At 42.5% G+C, this 22644-nt stretch overlaps 1 protein-coding gene across 2 annotated transcripts in view; it reads right to left on the bottom strand.

Moving 5' to 3' along the window:
- Window positions 1-22644, bottom strand: part of USP46 (ubiquitin specific peptidase 46) — a 69209-nt gene that overhangs the window by 40985 nt on the left and 5580 nt on the right. The gene's annotated exons all lie outside the window — the stretch shown is intronic.

Here is a 22644-nt window from a genome sequence, read left to right on the forward strand (position 1 = left end):
AAACCTACTCTACTTGACTTCAATTTTCTATTTAGAAAAGAAAGTTTGAGACAGGCAAACGAACGATCGCCAAGAACTTCTGAATAAAACACGGGCATTTCAAACAGCTACAGCAGCTTTTGTAATATTTGATGGCATACAGAATCATATTACCACTATCAAAGTCAATGTCTTCATTTTAATAAAGATTTACTGAGCACCCACTAAGTCAGACACACTGTTCTCTAGGTCTGGGCATGGATAACAGAACAGTGAGCTAAACACACAATGCCTGCTCTCATGGATTTCACATTTTAGCAGATGAAGACAGACTGAAAGCAAAGTGTTTTGGAGAGTTTATTTAAAAATAATAGTGCAGGGTCTGGGTGCAGTGTCTCATGCCTGTAATCCCAGCACTTTGGGAGGCCGAGGCGAGCGGATCACTTGAGGTCAGGAGTTTGAAACCAGCCTAGCCAACATGTTAAAATCCCATCTCTACTAAAAATACAAAAATTAGCCAGGTGTGGTGGCAGGCATCTGTAATCCCAGCTACTCGGGAGGCTGAGACATGGGAACTGCTTGAACCCGGGGGCTGGAGGTTGCAGTGAGCCAAGATTGTGCCGCTGCACTCCAGCCTGGGTACAGAATGAGACTCCATTGGAAAGGGAAGGCAAGAGAAGGGGAAGGGGAAGGGGAAGGGGAAGAAGGGGAAAGAGAGGTAAGTGAGGTAAGTACTATTACTATCCCCATTGCACGTACAAGGAACTTAAGACTCAGAAGCATTTAAGAATCCACCCAAGGTCCATTGTAAGTGGTAGAGCTAGGATTTGAACCCAAGAGGCAGATTTGAGAGTCCACAATCATAAGCAAATGCTGTACAGAGCAATTCTACTATTAAACCTTTTGTTGAGCCCCACTAAGGGTCAGTTACTGGCAAATGATTATCATCACTCCCTAAGACCTGAATGAGTCTTCTAGGATTAGGAAAAGTGACCCATGTTCAGTCCAATAAGGTAAGTAGTTTGGGAAGCAGGTAAAATAAGGCTCCATTTGTACCACGGACTCTATCATCATTCTAGAGAAGGCTCTGTCTACCTTCACAGGCCATCATGGAAGACCAACACCTCACAGAAACTCAAGACTTGAGAGACAGGTATTTTTAAATGAATAAAAAAAAGTTTTGGCCGGACATGGTGGCTCACACCTGTAATTCCAGCACTTTGGGAGGCCGAGGTGGGCAGATCCCTTGAGCCTCAGTGGTTCGAGACCAGCCTGGGCAACATGGTGAAATCTTGTCTCTACAAAAAATGTAAAACTTAGCAAGAGTGGTAGCACAAACCTGTAGTGCCAGCTACTCAAGAGGCTGAGGTGGAAGGAGCCTGGGGAGGTAGAGGCTGTGCAGTGAGCTGTGATGGCACCACTGCACTCCAGCCTGGGCAACAGAGCGATACCCTGTCTCAAGAAAGAAAAGAAAAGAAAGGAAAAGAAAAGAAAAGAGAAAAGAAAGAAAGAGAGAGAGAGAAAGAAAGAAAAAGAGAAAGAAAGAAAGAAAGAGAAAAAGAAAGGTAAGTTACATTTTTAAAAATTGATCTGCTGCTACTACTTATTTTGGACTCACAACTGGCATCTCCTCTCACAGAAAGAAATGACCAAAACGTAACTGAGAACTAGTCGAAATGGCCACTTGTCCCTAAGCAAACATTAAATGCAAAACGACCCTCCTCAGTCCAAAGAACTACAGTAGAAATGGCACACAGCCTCCCCTCATCATAACATCCTTCAAATTCCACTTGTCTCCTAGGTCCTTAATACTGTTCCACCAAACTAATAACTCCCTTTACCTGTCATCTGAGACTTAAGAGTTCAAGGATCATTTGCATCTAGGATAGTTTCCATGTCTTTTCATTAGTACGGGGGAGTTTGGGAGTGCTCACTGCCTTCACAATAATGTGACACTATATACAAGGCTGAATTTTTGAAATAACACATCAAATTATGGTAGGACTTTTTGGTATAGACAAAAATCACTAAAAATTTTCAATAAAGTTATATCTCAAGCATAAATCAATGTAAATAATGCATATTAAATATAACCTCATAGCCATTTTTCAAGCAAAATTAGGATATATTGCTTAGAGCCCAGGAGGAATGTCAGATATAAAAGTACAGCACACGGAGAGAGATACTATTAAATCTTTCTTTACGATGTAGGAACATATTCAAGTTAAGGAAATTCTTAAGTTCGGTTTTTTTGGGAGGCAGGAACCTGGAGGTGATGACTCATACTAAGGATGGCAACCCAGGGGTCAGTGTTCAAGAGAAATATGCTGAAGACAGAGGCCTGGCCCACTCAGGCAGGAGGCTGAGTGTGGCACGGCACGGCACGGCACGGCACGGCCCGGCCCAAAACAGCACAGCGAAAAATCAAAGTGCGCGCTCTGTGCTTTCAGTGAAATCTGGCTCTACTCTAAGGCCAACACTTCCTCACCACCCCTCAGGCTGAGCTTGCTTGGATTGGGAAGGGTCATGAGGAGAAGCTGGCTGGGCCCTGATCCTTGGCACTGCTTCTAGACCACGACACCCTCATCCTCGTGTAAAAACATTTCCCTGTCTTTTTTTTTTTTTTTTTTTTTGAGACGCAGTCTCACTGTGTCCCCAGGCTGAAGTGCACTGGCTTGATCTTGGCTCACGGCAACCTCCACCCCCTGGGTTCAAACAATTCTCCTGGTCCGGGCGCGGTGGCTCACGCCTGTAATCCCAGCACTTTGGGATGCTGAGGTGGGCAGATTGCCTGAGGTCAGGAGTTTGGTCAGGAGTTTGAGACCAGCCTGGCCAACATGATGAAACCCTGTCTCTACTAAAAATACAAAAATTGACTGGTCGTGGTGGCAGGCGCCTGTAATCCCAGCTACTCAGGAGGCTGAGGCAGGAGAATCACTTGAACCCAGGAAGTGGAGGTTGCAGTGAGCTGAGTTCACGCCATTGCACTCCAGCCTGGGCGACAAGAGAGAGACTTCGTCTCAAAAAAAAAAAAAAAATTCTCCTTCCTCAGCCTTCTGAGTAGCTGGGATTACAGGCATTCGCCACCATGCCCAGCTAATTTTTGTATTTTTACTAGAGATGGGGTTTCACCATGTTGGCCAGGCTGGTCTCAAACTCCTGACCTCAAGTGATCCACCTGCCTCGGCCTCCCAAAGTGCTGGGATTACAGGCGTGAGCAACCACGCTTAGCCAAAACATCTCCCTTTCTGAGGTCTATGCCTCCCACCACTGTGAAGCTCCTTCCTTGACCCTTGTCTTGGCTGACCTGACTCATGGAAGACCTACAATTATACTACAACTCTTGGTATCATCCCAGGTGATTTCAACACCCATGTGGATGGATGAGCCATCCCACGCATGCTCTCGCAGCAACTTGATGTCCTATTTTTCAATTGTCTTTTATTTCACTCCACTTTTTAAAATTCCATTCTACTTCAGCTACCCCTCCCATAGACATCCTGGATCTGGCCATCACCCTGAAATCCTCAAATGCAGCTGCCCACAGTCTACCCAAACTCAGCTGTCAGCTGGCTGCTTCTACTTCTTTTTTTTTTTTTGCCTCCTTATACCCTCTAGGCAATGTCACCATTGGCTTCTTTTAAGCCCACCATCACAGCCACACCTACACCTCTCCAGAACCTCTAGTCCTCTACTTTCTCATTCAGCTTTGAGTCTATGGATAATGGACCCAGCTGCTCTTCTCAATAGCCCTCACCCTGCCCTTTGGCCATACCATCTGGCAAGAAAGCCAAGCCAGTGTAAACCAAACATTTTCCTCTCTGAACATACACCCAGACAAATGTGCAATGCTAGAGGGAAAAAAAGTCAAACAACCAAGCTGACTGGATTCACTGGAATGCCCCCATTTCAAGTGGCTCACAACAGGTCCCACATTCCAGGGTTTCTCCAGTGCATTCGCTCTCTACTCCACAGTGCTCACTTCCAACGGTCCCCAAGCTCCTCAAAACCTCGCCATCCCCTTGACCCTTCTCACTGGCCTTCCACTCAACAGAAAGAAAAACATTAACTATTAGACAGGGACTCCCCCAACTTCCTACATGCCTCTTTCTTGCTAATGACAGAGAGGTCTCTCCTATCCAAGGGCAATCTCTCCTCCTCTATCAGATCCTTCCCATCAGCATTTAAACATGCTTCAGCATCTCCCATATCAAAAATACACACACCCACACTGCCCCAAACATCACCTCCAGTTACCAGCTCCTCCTCACTTCCCCCTCAGAGCTAAACTTTCTTAAACAACTGTTTATTCTGAAACATTTATGGATGAATCAGATGATTTCTGAGATGGGTTTCAACCAATCTGGTGGTGAGGTGGGGAGAAGTGAGGGTGGGGGATACAGCTGTGTTGTTGAAGTTGAGTGATGGGTGTGTAGGGGCTCACTGTGCTTTCTGTTTATTTTTCATGTAGATGTATATAAGCAGAATAGTAGTCCCCCTAACCTCCATAACTAGAGAATACATGACCTGACATGGCAAAAGGAAATTCAGGCTGTAGATGGAATTAATTTGGTAACCCAGTGACCTTACAATAGAGAGATTGTCCTGGATTCTCCAGGTAGGCCCAATGGGATCAATCACAAGAGTCCTTCCAAGTGAGAGACAGAAGCAGAAGAGATCAGAGTGAGGCAATGTGTGAGGTCTCAGCTCACCCTCGCTGGCTTTGAAGATGCAGGAAGAGGCCAGAGGCAAGCAAGGCAGGCAGTCTTTGGAAACCAGGAAAGGCAAGGAAATGGGTCCCCTTACAGCCTCCCAGAAGAGCACAGCCTGGTACCACCTTGATTTTAGCCCGGTGAGACCCATTTCAGACTTCTGACCACCAGAACTGTAAGATCATAAATGTATATTGTTTAAGACACTAAGTTGGCCAGGCGCGGTGGCTCACTCCTGTAATCCTAGCACTTCGGGAGGCCAAGGCAGGCGGATCACAAGGTCAGGAGTTCAAGACCAGCCTGGCCAATACAGTGAAACCCCATCTCTAGTAAAAATACAAAAATTAGCCAGGCACGATAGCAGGCACCTGTAGTACCAGCTACTCGGGAGGCTGAGGCAGGAGAATCGCTTGAACCCGGGAGGCAGAGGTTGCAGTGAGCCAAGCTGGTGCCACTGCACTCTAGCCTGGGTGACAGAGTGAGACTCTGTCTCAAAAAAAAAAAAAAAAGACACTAAGTTAATGGTAATTTGTTACAGCAATAATAGTAAATTAATACAAAATGTCTCAGGTGTTCCATAATAAGATCTTTTTTTTTCTTTTTTATGAGACAGGGTCTCACTCTATTGCCCAGACTGCAGTGCACTGGTGTGATCTTGGCTCACTGAAGCCTTGACCTCCCAGGCTCAAGCGATCCTCCCACCTCAGCCTTCCAAGTAGCTGGGACTACAGGTGCATACCCCCACACCCAGATAATTTTTGTACTTTTTGTAGGAACAGGGTTTTCCATGTTGCTCAGGCTGGTCTCAAACTCCTGGGCTCAAGCGACCTGCCCACCTTGGCCTCCCAAAGTGCTGGGATAACAGGTATGAGCCACTGCACCCAGCCTCCTAATAAAATCTTAAGACTTGTCTCTACTTCCTTATCTCCAAATCACTCCTCGAAAAGCCCCTTCTGGGCTCTACCCTCACTTCATCAACTGTTGAGCTTCAAATCTGGCAAACTCCATGGCACTTTTAGGTGGCTGGCTTTTTCCAAGGGCTGTCTGGGGCCCTCCACCCTCTCCCAGGCCCAGGCAGGAACCACTCACATGGCTTCAATCAGCTGCTACATGCCAACCATTTCCAACTCTTTCTCGGCAGCCTGGACATCTCACTTCTGAGCTCCAGGCTGAATGAATACTGGCAAATCCACTTACGTGTCTTACAGGATCTCAAAATCAATTTAACTAAAACTAGATTTTTCACTTATCTGGTGTTTCCCTGCGCAGAAAAGAACAATACCCTCCTCTTCTTGGCTCATGCCAGAAACCTACGGGTCACACCGACATCGTCCTCTGCACTCTCTGCCCATCCATCACTGTCCTATTGCCTCACCCTCATTAAATCTCTCAATCCCGTGTGCTTCTCTTTTACTCTACCGCCACCAGCTAGGCCAGACTACCAGATCTCTCATCGGAATTACAACCACACCCTGAATGGCCTCTACCGCCCACTTTACCTACCACTGTCAACGCTGCAAAAATTGCATATGAAGCTGCTTAAAATCCTCCAGTAACCTTCACTGCTGTTTCCAACCTCATCTCTTGCCCCTCATCCCCTGTTCCAATGGCCCTCCTGCTGTTCTCTGGTACCTCAAATGCCCCCTGCTTACCATCTGAGTGCTCCTCCTTCCCTGCTTCTTCAGACGCCTGTGTCCCAGCATCCTGCAAGGCCAGTTTAAAGGTCAGCTCCCAGGAGAATTCTACACTGGCACCCCTAGGTTAAGTCAGCCTCTGTGACAGAGAGAATACTGCCCCTCCCAAAGGTGTCCAGGCCCTAATCCCTAGAACCCATGACGATGTTACCTTATGTGGCAAAAGGGACTTTGCAGATATGATTAAATAATTAAGAACCTTGAGATGGGGAGATTATCTTGGATTATCCCAGGAGACACAGTGTAATTACAAGTGACTTCAAGAGAGGGAGGCAGGAGGGTCAGAATCAGTGATGGGACGTGACAACAGATATAGAGGTCAGACGGAGAGACTGAAGATGCCATGCTGCTGGCCTTGAAGACAGAAGAAGGAGTCATGAGCCAACGGATGCAGGCAGCCTCTACAAACTAGAAAAGGCAAGGAAATAGATTCTCCCCTAGAGCCTCTGGAAGGTGTACAGCCCTGCTGCCCCTGGATTTTAAGGCTTGTGACCTCCAGAACTCTAAGAAAATATATTTTTGTCTTTTTAAGCTACTAAGTTTGTGGTAATTTTTACAGCAGCAATAGGAAAGTAATATATCCCTCCCCAAGCTCCACTCCCCACTCATAGCATCCTGTATGTCTCCCTTATATATTCCAGTTATTATTTATATAATTAGTAACATCTGTCCAATGCCCTAAATTATATATATAATATATATAATTTTATATATTTTTTTGTAAAAAAAAATATATATATTGCTCATGGGAGCAAAGAATGTGTCTGACCTGCCCAATACTACGTTCTCAGTGGCTAGCACATAGTAGCCCCACAATACCTGCTGCATGGACTGATGGCTGGATGAATGCATGCATGGGCAGGGATGGGTAGGGCTGTCTGGTTAGCTTCCACGTGCATGATAATTTGGAAACATATGTTCATGCTCTCCCTATGTACTGTTCAGTGAGGCATAAGCGGTACCCTTCACCACTTCCCCATTCTCCCTTCCCTTTTATAGACACATACTCTAAGAATTGGTTTCCATGGATACAGAATGTCACTGATATTGACATTTGGAACCAAACTCCTACTTCACATGCTAGCATTTTTCATGGGTAACATGAATCTTTGTGCATCCTTAACAGACTTAGGGCTTAAATATGTTAAATATAAATGTTTGCATAATAAAAGAATACAGACATGATGGGGAATGTTTCATGAGATGATGATGATAATTGCTTACAGATAAATAAAGCAGTAGCATCAAAGTTTTAAATGACCATATCCTTCAACCCTGCAATTTGACTCTTTTTATTCTACTATATTTTCACAGAAGTGGAAAAAGAGATAGAGGCTGTAAAAAGACCCAAATAATATAAGTGTAGCTTAAACAAGATGAAAATTTATTTTTCTCTCATGTAAGTATGCAAGAGGATGCAGCGTGGGCCTGATACAGCCGCTCTGCGGTGTTGAGGACTCAGGATCCTTTTATCTTGTTGCGCTCTCATCCTCAAGAGCCAGTTTCCATCTTTGGAACCAATATGGCTACTCTAGCTCCTACCACCAAATGACCTCTGCCAGGGGGAAGCAGGAAAAAAAAATGGGAAAGGACTGATCCTCCTCTTTCAAGGATGCTCCTGGAAGCTGCACACATTACTTTTGCTCACAATCCTGCTAGCTAGAATCTAATCTAGTCATATGGCCACACCTAGCTGCAAGGGAGCTTGGCAAAGGTGGTCTTTACCTGGGCAGCCATGACCAGGTAAAATGTCTCTAGAAATGAAAAGTGAATTTTTTTTCAGACAGGTTCTCACTCTGTCGCCCAGGTTGGAGTGCAGTGGTGCTAACAGGGTTCACTGCAGCCTCAACCTTTCAGGCTCAAGTGATCCTCCCACCTCAGCCCCATGAGTAGCTGGTACTACAGGCATGTGCTACCATGCCTGGGTTTTTTTTTTTTTTCCTTTGGTAGAGTCAGGGTCTTGCCATGTTGTCCAGGCTGGTCTCAAAATTCCTTGGCTCAAACAATCCTTTCCCCTTGACCTCCTAAAGTGCTGGGATTACTAGTGTGAGCCATTGTGCCTGGCTGAAAAATGGATACTGAGGGGAAAATCAGTAGTCATATCCCTGCAGCAAGGTTTGTAACAGGAAAAAAAAAAAAAAAAAAGGAAGTAACTTGAATTGGGTAAATAATTATAGTAATCCATATGATAGAATACCACGTAGCTAATTTAAAAAGTAACGTTACCCTACGGGTACTGCTATGAAAATTTGCCTAAGATACAATAAGTAAAAACATGTTACAGAGTAACAACGTGTTGTATAGGACAATACTGTAAATGTGGTTCATTCCATCAACAGACACTGAGCCCTGCGATGTGTCTGGCTCTATTCTACATCTGAGGGACACAAGGTAAACAAGACCAGGCCACTGTATTCAACATCTACATTTAATGGAAATTTCTGAAAGAAGACTTGAGAGATTATAACAGTGGTCTCCAGCATCAGGGAGTAGGCCTAGAAGAAGAGGAGGTCAAGAAGGGGCTTTTCTTATTATCTTCTTAACTCTTCGATTTTTTACTATGAGCATATATTATTTTTTATTAAAATTTTAGGCCAGGCTCATGGCTGTAATCCCAGCAGTTTGGGAGGCCAAGGTGAGTGGATCACCTAAGGTCGGGAGTTCGAGACCAGCCTGACCAACATGGAGAAACTCCATCTCTACTAAAAAAAAAAAAATATAAAATTATCCAAGCATGGTGGCGCATGCCTGTAGTCCCAGCTACTCAGGAGGCTGAGGCAGGAGAATTGCCTGAAGCTGGGAGACAGAGGTTGCAATGAGCCAAGATCGTGCCATTGCACTCCAGCCTGAGCAATAAGAGCAAAACTCCATCTCAAAAAAAAAAAAAAAAAATTTAACAAATTTTTTAAAATGTAATAAAAGTTTAGTAAACAAATGTCCTGCAGACCAGTTGCCTAAGGCCCTCAGCAAATACCTCAGAGCTGTATTTGGCCATTTTTTTTTTAACACTATGAAATGCCTTTGATTTCAGTCATTTTACCTCTCTGTGGCCTTAGCTTCCTGGCTGAGAGGTTGGGATGCTGATTTCCAGCCTGACTATTCCTCAGGGCAGCAGAGAGAATGAAGCAAAACTGGGAATGTTATCAGCACTGTATAAATTGTAAAGTATGTTACAAACCCAAGAGACTGCAATTCTATTGCTAGCACCCTGCACAAGACACAAAAGGCAATGAGGGGCACTGAAAAATAATTGTTATATGACCAGATGGTGAACAAAGTACCTATCTAGGGGGGTAAATCACAGGGTCTGGAAGCATAAGAAACATAGGGTTCTTATTTCCATCAGTAAAAAATGTAGTAACCTTTGAAAAACAGTGCAGCCAACTTTATTAAAAATAGCATCTGAGCTGGGACAAGTTCCAACAAGACTATAATGTTAGCTCCTCAAAGCACCTCTGAAAGCAATGCTATGACTGCCAAAGGGTGCTACCAAAACACAAACAACAACAACAACAAAATCCCAGGAAGGATGAGTCATAAATGCATAAGAAGGATAAAGAAAGAAATGTTTTGAAGCAATTTACAAGGAAAACAAGTTAGAATTTCTTCCTTGGTCAGGGGGTAAAGGATGAAGATGGCCTTGCCTAGAAAGAGGAAATAATCAAAACGATGGCATTAAAAGGTCTGGAAAAACCAATGAGAACACTGTCAAAATATGGAAGAGACTAAAACAAAAACACAGAGACCAGGAAGCGTCCTTGGAGAAGAGCCAGAACATGCCACAGATTAAAAAACGAAGGCCCAGAGAAGTAAACTTACTTGCCCAAGATCTTTCTATTTTTTTTTTTATTATTATACTTTAAGTTTTAGGGTACATTTGCACAACGTGCAGGTTTGTTACATTTGTATACATGTGCCATGTTGGTGTGCTGCACCCATTAACTCGTCATTTAGCATTAGGTATATCTCTTAATGCTACCCCTCCCCTGTCCCCCCACCCCACAACAGTCCCCCGAGTGTGATGTTCCCCTTCCTGTGTCCATGTGTTCTCATTGTTCAATTCCCACCTATGAGTGAGAACATGCGGTGTTTGGTTTTTTGTCCTTGCGATAGTTTACTGAGAATGATGGTTTCCAGTTTCATCCATGTCCCTACAAAGGACATGAACTCATCATTTTTTATGGCTGCATAGTATTCCATGGTATATATGTGCCACATTTTCTTAATCCAGTCTATCGTTGTTGGACATTTGGGTTGGTTCCAAGCCTTTGCTATTGTGAATAGTGCCGCAATAAACATACGTGTGCATGTGTCTTTATAGCAGCATGATTTATAGTCCTTTGGGTATATACCCAGTAATGGGATGGCTGGGTCAAATGGTATTTCTCTTTCTAAGGCAGCTCATTTATCTGCATCCTAGGACATGCAGCCTTTCTTTCAAGTTTGTACAAGGAAGGGACACAAGAAAGGCCAAAGATAACATGTAAGGATTTCTAAGTACATAGAGAATAAGTCATTAATTATGGACCATAAATTAAAGTAGATGACAGGAGAGGTGAACATTGCTGCTAAAACACATTTGTAGATCTATGGTTCAAAAGGCTACTCTACTTATCAACTATACTTTCAAAGTACAAAGCACATAAAGGACCTATTTTCAAAAGGACTAGTGTTCCCAGAATTCTGATGACAAAGATCATTCCTATAGTCTTAGGAAGAAAGTGAAGCAAAAATGAAGTGACTCAGCCCAAGATCTCAGGATGAGTCAGAAGACACCTGACAGAATTCAAGGGTGATTACAGAGGAATTATGGCTACCGATGCCTCTGATGTAATTAATAATAACAGAGAACTCATAAATAGCATAGACTGTGTACAATCACTGTTCTAGGGATTTTACTTGTATTTCATTCATTTTAACCTTCATAATAACTCTATGAGGCAGATGCTGCTACTGGCCTTATTTTAAAGATAAGAAAACTGAGAGGGCAGGGAACTATTCAAGTTCACACAGCTACTAAGTACTGGAATTGGGTTTGAACTTGAACAATCTGGCTCCAGTGTGTGTGCCCCCAACTACTACATAATATTGACTCTCAGGGAGGCAGTCTCCTTGGAACCACAGAACTGAAAGAATTGAAGAAACCGAAGAGGTCACAAAGTTGTTGGGAGGACCCCCTTCCTTCTGAAGCACCCCTTAAAATTTTCTAGAATGAGAACACACAAGTCCTTTTCCGTGGAATCTCTACAGAGTACTGGCAACTTGTTCAGAGAAAACATAAAATTGAGGTTGGGAGTCAGAGAAGCCACGAGATGTAGTTAAGAGGAAAGCAGATTTTTTTTTCAAAAATCATTTCAAAGACTGTGGACCTTTTATCTAGCCAAATAACAAAAACAAATAATGTCAACTTTTAAAACGCTAAAAGAGAAAACCGTACCAAAAAGCAAATTTGAGTTCTAGAGAGTAAACCATTCTACACCTAATAATGAAATAATGTGCAATCTTTACTAAATACTTGGATAGATACTGACAACAGTATAACAAAAACAATGGAAAAGGGAGACAGAGAAAGTGCATATGCAGAACAAAATGTGTTAATATATTAATATAGTTTATCTCTTGGTAACATAGCTTATCTCTTGGATTACTGCAGGGAGGGGGTGGGGGAGGAGAGAACTGGCAATGAATTAAATAGAGGAAAGAAATTATTTATTTTAATCCAAAGAAAGCTGCAGAATATCTGTTATGCCTTTAAAAGATACGAACCCACAGACCAGCCTGGAGCACCCTCCATCTCCTCCTCTGGCTAGCTCTCCTCATCATTTGGTTTCAATGTCACTTCTTCAAAGCCACCTTCCCTGACCCTTTCCACTCATAGAATCCTGTCTGTTCCTCCACAGCCCTTAGCACAATCTGTAACATCATAATTGTAATTATTTAACAACTGTCTTCCCACTAGACCACAGGTCTGCAAATTACAGCCCATGGGCAGAATATGACCCACCAATTGTCATAAATAAAGTTTCACTGCAACACAGCCATGATCATTCATTTACTTATGGCAACTACTTTCACAATATTAAGAGCAGAATTGCATAGCTGTGATAGACACACTACAGCCCACAAAGCCTAAAACATTTACTGTCCAGACATTTACAGAAAAGCTTACCAACCCCTGTACTAGGCCATAAACTTTATAAGGGCAGCAATTAGGTCTGATTCATTTGCCAGCACCTAGTACAATGTCTGGTTGTATAGAAGGCACTTGATAAATTTGCTTACTGAATAAACTTGGGAAGCAGGGGGAAAGTCAGCAGTAGGTGCCACTCATTCAGAGAACTTCCCATCTACATATTCGTTTAACCTTGCCTGCCAACCAAGGCAGATTACTCTTAATATCCCCATTCTACACATGAAAAAAAATGTAGGGAACCTGCCCAAGCTCACTCAGCCAATAAGAGCAGATCTGGGATTCAAACATACGTAAATTCGGTTCCGGAGTCTGAGCTCTGGACCACAAGCCAGGAGAGAAGATATTTTCATTCACATTTTCAGTAATTCTTTAGCTACAGATGTAAGGCTTGGGCAGACAGCCAGAACTGTCTCTGAGTATGTCCACTTTGGCTGCTGGCTGTCACACATTACCTAACCACCGGGCACTTACCCAGAGTGGCTACGAATGCCTGACCTGTTTAGTTAGCAACATGTCACCACGGAGCCCCTGTCCCACTGAGCAATACTGAATGTGACTCTCTCTGCCAAATAAATCACTGATGGATACTCATTATCCCCATGTCATAGCTGAAGGAAATGAGGTTAACTAACTTGCCAAGGTCAAGTGTTAGCATGAGGCAGAGGTAAGTGGTGAACCTATGATCTTAACACCATTATTCTACAACCCTGGCTCCTGTTTCAACAGCCCATTCCTCTCCAGGCTTCAACAGGGAAAGCAATCATGAACAAGAAGGCAGTCAAGTGGCATTTTCATCCCACAGCATGACAACATGTCACTTCTATGTCTTATGTCAGCAGTCCCCAACCCCCAGGTACAGTTCTGTGACCTGTTAGGAACCAGGCGGCACAGCAGGTGAGCAGGCATTACCACCTGAGCTCTACCTCCGGTCAGATCAGCAATAGTATTAGATTCTCATAGGAGAGTGAACTCTATTGTGAACTGCGCATCAGAGGGATCTAGGTTGCATACTCCTTCTAAGAGTCTAATGCCGATAATCTGAGGTGGAACGTTCATCCCAAAACCATCCCCAGCTCTGCCCAGGTTTGTGGAAAAATTATCTTCTACAAAACCTGTCCCTGGTGCCAAAAAGTTTGGGGACCGCTATCTTACCTGATATTGAATTAAAAAAAAAAAAAACCTGAAAAAAACTTGGCCGGGCGCAGTGGCTCACGCCTGTAATCCCAGCACTTTGGGAGGCCGAGGCAGGCGGATCATGAGGTCAGGAGTTTGAGACCAGCCTAACCAACATGGTGACACCCCGTCTCTACCAAAAATACAAAAAATTAGCCGGGCATGGTGGCACGCGCCTGTAAGCCAAGCTACTAAGGAGGCTGAGGCAGGAGAATCGCTTGAACCCAGGAGGCAGAGGTTGCAGTGAACTGACATCGTGCCATTGCACTCCAGCCTGGGGGACAGAGAGGGACTCCATCTCAAAAAAACAACAACAAAAATTAGCCGGACATGGTGGCATGCGCCTATAATCCCATGTACTCGGGAGGCTGAGGCAGGAGAATAGCTTGAACCCGGGAGGCAGAAGTTGCAGTGAGCCGAGATTGCGCCACTGCACTCCAGCCTGTGAGGTGAAGACAGACTCCATCTCAAAAAAACAAACAAATAAAACAAAAAAAAAAAACAAAAAGAAAACCTCAACATGACTTCATTTAATAATTGTACACAGAAGCCAAAACATCTCCACTGAAGAAAGCTGACCTGGGATTGACTACATGACCATCCCAAGTCATTCTAGCAAGGAGCATTAAAGAACATCTAGAAAGAAGCTATGGCTGGCAAAACAATTCTCCATGTATTTAGAGATAACAAAATGAAGTCCTCATGCAAAACTAAAACTTCAAGTCAAAAGCAGAACAAAGAATCTTGAGACCATGCCTGTTTTCTAGCTGCAGGTGGAAGACAAGGAAATAGCCACTTATGTCACTGAACTCAGTGAGCTAGAAGCAAGAACCTCATTTTCAATCCAATCTTTCTACAAAGCCACCAAGATGCTGCCTGAATTATCATGTCCCCTAAGCTCCTACTTTACCCACAAATACACCTCCCATCTGTTCCCAGAAAGGCAGCAGAGGAGGCTGGGGTCCTTGCAAAATCCTAAGTCCTTGATATGGTTTGGCTCTGTGTCCCCACCCAAATCTCATCTAGAATTGTAATTCCCACAATTCTAGGGGACTGGTGGGAGGTGAATGGATCATTGGGGTGGTCTTTCCCGTTGCTGTTCTCATGATAGTGAGTTCTCACAAGATCAGGTTATTTGAAAGTGTGTGGCACTTTCCCTTTCTCTCTCTTGCTCTCTCCTGCTCCACCATGGTAAGATGTGCCTGCTTTCCCTACACCTTCTGCCATGATTTTAAGTCTCCTGAAGCCTCCCAGTCATGCTTCCTGTTAAGCCTTTGGAACTGTGAGTCAATTAAACCTCTTTTTTTCATAAATTACGCAGTCTCAGGTAGTTCTTTATAGCAGTGTGAGAATGGACTAATATAGGCCTGCTCTGCAAATTTTATTAATAGGGTGATTTCATCCTCCCATCTTCTCATCCAAGCTCAAGGTCTTCATCAGTGAAAATCACAACACCTGCATTCCCACCTCACAGCATGGGGAGCACTGCAGGAGTCAATGTGCCTCAATGCACTTGTGCAGCAACCCTGCCCTCGGGAACCAGTCCCTCCTGGGTCAGTATTGCACCATCAGAGATATTTTCCACTAATGTAACAAAAACATCCTGAAATGTGCTGATTATGAAATGTAAAATATAAAATTCTGGGCTCTCTCCTCCCACCCTCAAATAGGGTAGCAATGGGAGGAAAAATATGAGTAAGTTGTTCTTTACAGCAATGTTATTTACTCAAAACTCTCTGTGGTGAGCTACATCCAGAAACCGAAAACATGCAGATAAAATGAGTGGATAGAGTAATTTTCTATCTGTCAAGTTTAGTAACAAAAAATTAAGGCTTGCATTTTATTTCTCTTTGGGTTTTTTTATTCCATTTTGCTAGTTATTCCTTTTTATTGTATTTTACAAATATATTGGTCTGAGACAGATTGAAAATAACAATAAAACTGGTCCTTCCCTACAGACGCTGAAAATAATTACCAACAGCAAGGTATTTAAATAAAATTGAGTTTATTTTCCTAAATATATGAATAGCTGCTGAAGCTCACTTCTAATAAGAGAAATGCAAACTACAAATATACTAAGACACCATCTTTCCCCTGACTGGCAAAGATCAAAAGGTTTCTGGGTAGCACACTGCTTTGGCAAGGCTGCAGGCAGCCAGAGTCACACATATTGCTGATGGAGGGCAATTTGGCAAAATCCATCCCAGTTACAAATGCAAATCCATTTTTAGGAAGTCGGTCCACAGATATACTCCCACATATGGACAAAGTTGTTCCTTACCGCCTTGTTTGTAAAAACCGAAGACTAGAAAACTACCTACAACATGTCCTGCTAGTCAGTGAGGGCCTGGTTCAGTGAATTCAATACACTCAAGCAACTGAATACTCTGCAGCCATAAAAAAAGAATGAGGCGGCTCTTCCCACAGACCCTCCTACAAGATACAAACAGCAAGGGGCAGATCGGGACAGATCAGGGTATACTCTATGCACCCTTGTGTTTTTAAAAACTAAGAGAAAAATATAAAAACAGTTGTTTGTATATGTGTATAACTCTAAATGGAAACATAAGAAACTATAACTATTGATAGATAACAGAGATAAGAATTGGACACTGGGTCTATTTTCAACATACAACCTTGTGCACATTTTGAAATTTCTGCCACATAATACCTAGTACATAGTACCTATTCAGACACTTTACTTAAAATTTTAAAAAAGAAACTGCGCTTAGCTACTTCATGTATTTCTCAGGAAGGCTGTGTGCGCCAAATGACACAAAAGAGTGTGGTATAAGCTCACTCAAAGACAACATATCTTTTACTACAGGACGTGCTCTCATTCTCAGGAAAAGGAAAAACATTTGTGTCTTCACTAGTGACAACAAAAGCTTGGCCACACACCACCAGCATGTGTCTTCCAATGGCATTTTGGTGAGAAATCATAGCTTCTTCCTCCCTTTCTCCTGCAGCCCTTCCCTAGTTCTCCTTGACTGAAAACCACAGCTGGTTCATAACACACATGCTCGTCTTCCCGCCACTGCTCACCAGCAGGAGTGGTTCTTATTTTATAGACCCAGAGAAGCCTCAGTGACCTGCCCAACACCGCTAAAGCTGGAAAGCAATCAGAGCCTGGGATTTCTGAGTCCTAGCTCAGGGCTGTCTACTACAGTGTTCGGTGGACTCTTTCACTAATGGAAACAAGAAGGGCACTGGAAGAAAGTGGTAATGCAATGCCCAGGCAACAGGCTAAGCACTAGCCATCAATCTCTCCGGTTAAGCCCCACAATGACCCAGGAAGGTAAGTTCTCTCATCACCCACAGGCTATGGATAAGACGCATGTCTTTGCAAGGGTAGAGAATATCAAGCTCTCATACCCAATCAACAGTGGTATAGAAAGTCCAACCAGATCTCAGCCATGTGCTCACTTGCCTCCCAAGGAAGCTCACCGACCAGACCATCATCTACAAAGCAGTTCAACAAATGGTGCTCCTCCAAGAGCCGATTATTTGAGCCACTACAAAAAACCTCTTATCTGAGCCAATGTCACCCAAACTATGGGCCATGAATCCTGGAGGGAGGGGAGTTACTCTTAGGTGGCACCAGTATGAACAGTTTTAACTGTAGCAATAATGTTTTTGAAAAGGATTAGAAAAGCATAAAATTAGCTCATCAAACACATCATTTTGCAGATGTTTCAGAATAAGGTCAAATTAGGGTGAACAGATTTAAGGAAAACTAAGTAAATAAGTTCAAGTGATACATAGATGTAGCAAAAACCATGAACAATGATGACAAACTGACATTTGAGTATCACTGACCTAAGCAACTGGATCCATCCGACAGTTTTTCTCTAGAGTAAGAAAAGCTTGGAAATAATAGGTTATCCACCCCTACCCTGCCAACCATACAATATGCATTCATTCTGAATGTTATTTTTTATTTATTTATTTATTTGTATTTGCCTTCTCTCCATTACTACATTATTCCTGATTCATGAGGCAGGGAAACCCAGTTCCCAAAGCATCCTGAAACTCTGCATTTAAATGGGAGTGTCCTGTGGTGGCTTAACCTTAGAGTGACCTACCTCTAGTTTGCCCTGAATAGCTCAGATTACACCTACAGATCAATTAGTATTTTATAATTACTCTGAGCATTCTTTTCACTTTGAAAAGTACCTGACTTGGGAACTCAATTAGACAGTTTCCTGTTGTCCTGTCACCCACTACAGCGCTGATTAGAAGAGTCCTGTGGGCCTCTCTCTACCCGTTTCTCCCAATACCACAGAAACAGGGAGACGGGGCCCCCTCACCACCACAGCACCCACAGTCAGAACCAAACCATGTGTTGAATTTGGCCTCTGCTTTTGCCAACTTCTTTCCCCAATGTCACTCCTCCCAAAGTGCCCCACTAAATGTGGATAGCAGGTCAAAATGGAAGTAGAATTTCACTGGATCCTGAAATACCAACAGCTTTGCACTTTGAGCAAACAGAAGGAAAATAATGATTAACTAAAAGAGTGAGAATAATTATGAAAATTAACATGCATGAAGGCATCACAGCTCACACAGTGCTTCCATGGGCAGGCTCTCTTCTGATGCTCCCCAAAAAGCTTTAAAGAAGGTGTTTCATTGACTACCTTTGTTGTAAAAAGATAAATAGGATCTGAGATTTACCAAACAGGATTCTGAATTCCAAACTCCTCCACTTTACAACTATATGGAAAATAGAAGCTGTTTTGTTTTCCCCAAAGCCTTGCTGCTCTAAAAATGGTCCTGAAACCAACATTATCTATATCACCAGAGAGCTTGTTAGAAGTGCAAAATCTCCGCCCTACCCCAGACCTGCTGAATCCAAATCTACATTTTAACTAGACCTCCAGCTGATGCCTATGCATAATAAAATTGGAGGCATACTGCTTTACTGCAAGCCAATTCTTCCATTCTACCAAATTACATCCCTTCATTCATTTATCAATATTTATTTATTGAGCACCAACCACATACGTGCTAGGCACTATGCTGACAGCTGGGAAGTCAACACTGAATAATACAAATAAATATAGTGCCTGCCTTCATAGAGTTGTCAGTCTAACATGGTGGTTTCTCAACCTTGGATGCTCACATCGGAATCAACTGTGGCACTTAAAATACACACACACACACACACACACACACACACACACAGGTGCCTAAAATTCACCCCAGACTACCTACATCTACATACTGTCAGAAACGCTGGAGACTAGGACCCTAGAAACTGCATGTCAATAAAGCTCCAATTGGTGGAACCACTTTGGAGAGCAATTTGACACACCTAGCAAAGCTGCAGATGGGCGCATCCTGAAAGCAGCTCATTGACTTCCAGGGTTAGACCCTAAAGAAATGAAGGCACCTGAGCAAAGAAGACAGCAGCCAGAACATTCACTGCAGCACTGTTTCCAGAGAGAATATTGTAGAAACTACCAAACTGCCCCTAAATAAGAGAATGAATAAGTAAACCATGGTTAAGTCAAAGAATCCTGTTACAGAGCAGTCAGAATGAATAAACTCGACCTCTATGTGTTGACATAATCTCAAATATACTTGTTGAGTAAAGAGACAGTTGCAAAAGGCTACACGGTTTTATCCAAACACAAACGTTGCAATCCATTGCTTATGAATTCATAAATACGAAGTAAAGTATAAGACATGTTTGGTAAACACCATACACCATACCAACTTCAGGAAAGTGGTTTGCTCTGGGAGGAAGAGAAAGGAAAGAGATTGGGGTGAGTTAGTGTCTGTTTTTAAGGTAAAAGAGTCTAAAAAGAGGTAGTGCCATTTTTAAGGTAATGTGTCTAAAAATAAAAGTAAACAAATATGGCTACATTTTAATATCTGTTAAATGTGAAGGGTAGGTAAACATATATAACATTTTTTTTCATGCTTTTTTGTATGTTAATGTTTTGTGATTTAATTATTATTTTTAAATTTTCTTTTAAAAGCTTCACAGGTGATACAATATAAAGCCAGTGCTGAAAATCTCTGTTCTGAGAATATAAACTAATAAAAATCCTGGCTATTTAATATCAAGAAAAAGTTAAGTTGGTCGGGCGCAGTGGCTCACGCCTGTAATCCCAGCACTTTGGGAGGCCGAGGCGTGTGGATCACGAGGTCAAGAGATCAAGACCATCCCAGCCAACATGGTGAAACCCTGTCTCCATTAAAAATACAAAAATTAGCTGGGCAAGGGGGCATGTGCCTGTAGTACCCTACTCAGGGGGCTGAGGCAGGAGAATCACTTGAACCTGGAAGCAGTGAGCTGAGATCGTGCCACTGTACTCCAGCCTGGCAACAGAGTGAGACTCCATCTCAAAAAAAAAAAAAGAGAGAAAAAAGAACAGAAAAAGTTAAGTTACTAGCTTAAATAATTTTACATTCATTTTTTAAAAACTTTCACATGGCAGGTAATTTCTTAAGCAATATTTTTTAAGAGGCGGAGGTTATTACCCAAGGGAAGCAATATTTCTCCAAGCATGGTCCTCAGCTCACCTATAACAGAATGTGGAGGGAGTAGAAGGAGGAGGGAACACTAATTTAAAAGGCAGATTCCAGAGCCCCAAGAAGACCTACTTAATCAAACTCTCTGGGTGTTGAACCCCAGAGTCTAAATTTTTAATAAAAGAATGCACATGTGGGCACCATTCTTTGGTACACCAAAGAACCTAAAACGATACATTCTTTGTTTAATGAGGTAATACTCGTCATACTCTGAAAATTAAAATGAAATGTAGAGAATACTTTCTAAATATTTGCGACAGTAATTCCACCAGTATATATTCAAGCAAATCCAGATAAAAATTTTCCTGCACTGTGTACCTAACCTGAAGGACAGAGAAATGTATTTTAGGAAGACTACCATCATTTCACAATGCCTTTCTAAAAGAACTTGAAAAAGCAACTGGGTAAACAGGAAAACTCCGCAAGTCCAGCTTTGCTGCTGTTCTCACCAGAACAGGCCCCACACACTATTTTCACTATAAGCCAATTTCAATTAAACAAAGCAAATGTGGCTTGAACAAGGCCTGCCTGGCACAGACAGGTCTCCCAAATTTACTCTCAAAACTCAAGATATCTTCTCAATGCTACTCTATTGTCTTTTTGTTACTAGTTTTCACCCCTCCACAGTGATTATCTTGTCATCATTTTTTTCACCTGCATCTTCCAATCCATCCCTACCTTTCATGACTTTTGCTTTGGTCTCCTTGATTTTCCTCTTCATTGTCCCTTCTTCTTTGTCCCTGTTTTCAGACAAAACCAAAACTACAATCCTGACTTTCAAGCCCTGGAAAACTGTTCTCAGGCCCCTGAGTTGAAAACAAACCAGTATAACAAACACATGAAAAGATGTTCAACCTCCCCTAGCAAACAGGAAAAGTGCAAATTTTAAACCACAAAGGCACAATTTCACACCCATCAGATTGGCAAAACATCAAGTCTAGCAATATCAAATATCTGCAAACATGTGAAGCAACTGGAACCCCCAAACGCTGCTTGGTTGGAATTCAAATTGATATAACTTCTTTGGAGAGCAATCAGGCAACTTACTAAAGAAGACAATCAAATTCCTTTGACCCAGCAATTCCCTTCCAGGTTTACACCACAGAGAAACTGTCAACTGTCAACTGTGTATACTATACACAGGGAGATGAGTTCACAACCGTTCATTGCACTAAAACAGCACACTCACAAATTTGTAAACCTGCTTACAACATTAAAATGAACGTGTCATAGCATATTTATATAATGGAATGTTATACAGCAGTTAAAATAAACTAGGATTATGTGTCTCTCAATGAATAGCAAAATCACAATTTAAACAATAAAAGCAAACTGAGAAGAATGTTTAGTATTATAAAGCATGTTTAAAACATGAAAAAATACACTATATCTAGTTTATGAATGCATACAAACCTAGTAAAAATATAAAAATATACAGTAAACACCAAATGTAGAATAGTGGTCACTCTGTGGGGAGAGGCAATGAGATCAGGAAGGACTCATAGGTGGTTTTAAATGTATATATAGTATTTTATTTCTTCACTGGTTGGGGAGTACACAAGTATTCACTCTATTATTCCACATTTCTGTATGTCTAAAATTCACTATCACTCAGAAAAAAAAGCCAAAGTCTGAGCTAATTTAAAAAGTATCTGAGGGTTCTGAAAGTGGCATTGGAACTTGAGGAAGAAAAGGAAGGTTGGCCCCATGAGGGTAAAGTGAAGCTTTGGGGACCACAAAGTCCCATCACCGTGATCTTAAAACTATCCATTGCAAAGAATCATTCTCAGAATTGGGGTAAACTTCCATGTACAGCACTTACAACATCCCTCAAACTTCAAGCCATAGTCCCAGAAGAGAAATATTCCAAAAACCCTTTACTGTTAGGGTTGTTCGCTAATACAGAGTTCGTCTCAAGAATGTTTTCGTGGATGGGCACAGTGGCTCACACCTATAATCCTAGCACTTTGAGAGGCTGAGGTGGGCGGATCACCTGAGGTCAGGAGTTTGAGACCAGCCTGGCCAACATGGTGAAACCCTATCTCTACTAAAAATGCAACATTAGCCAGGCATGGTAGCAGGCACCTGTAATCCCAGCTGCTCGGAAGGCTGAGGCAGGAGAATCACTTGAATCCAGGAGGCAGAGGTTGCAGTGAAGCCATCGCACTCCAGCCTGGGCAACAGGAACAAAACTCTATCTCAAAAAAAAAAAAAAAAAAGATTTTGCTGATTGATTTTTGGGTGGCCTTTTCTCTTAAAGACCACCAAGGCCTTTCAAACCCTCAGATCAGCATTTGGTTCCACCACAACTGAAGGTTTGTTATAAGAAGCTGCATTAAAATAATTAGACCAG

Source organism: Hylobates moloch, unplaced genomic scaffold, assembly GCF_009828535.3.
Source record: "Hylobates moloch isolate HMO894 unplaced genomic scaffold, HMol_V3 SCAFFOLD_2, whole genome shotgun sequence".
Classification (NCBI taxonomy): Eukaryota; Metazoa; Chordata; class Mammalia; order Primates; family Hylobatidae; genus Hylobates; species Hylobates moloch.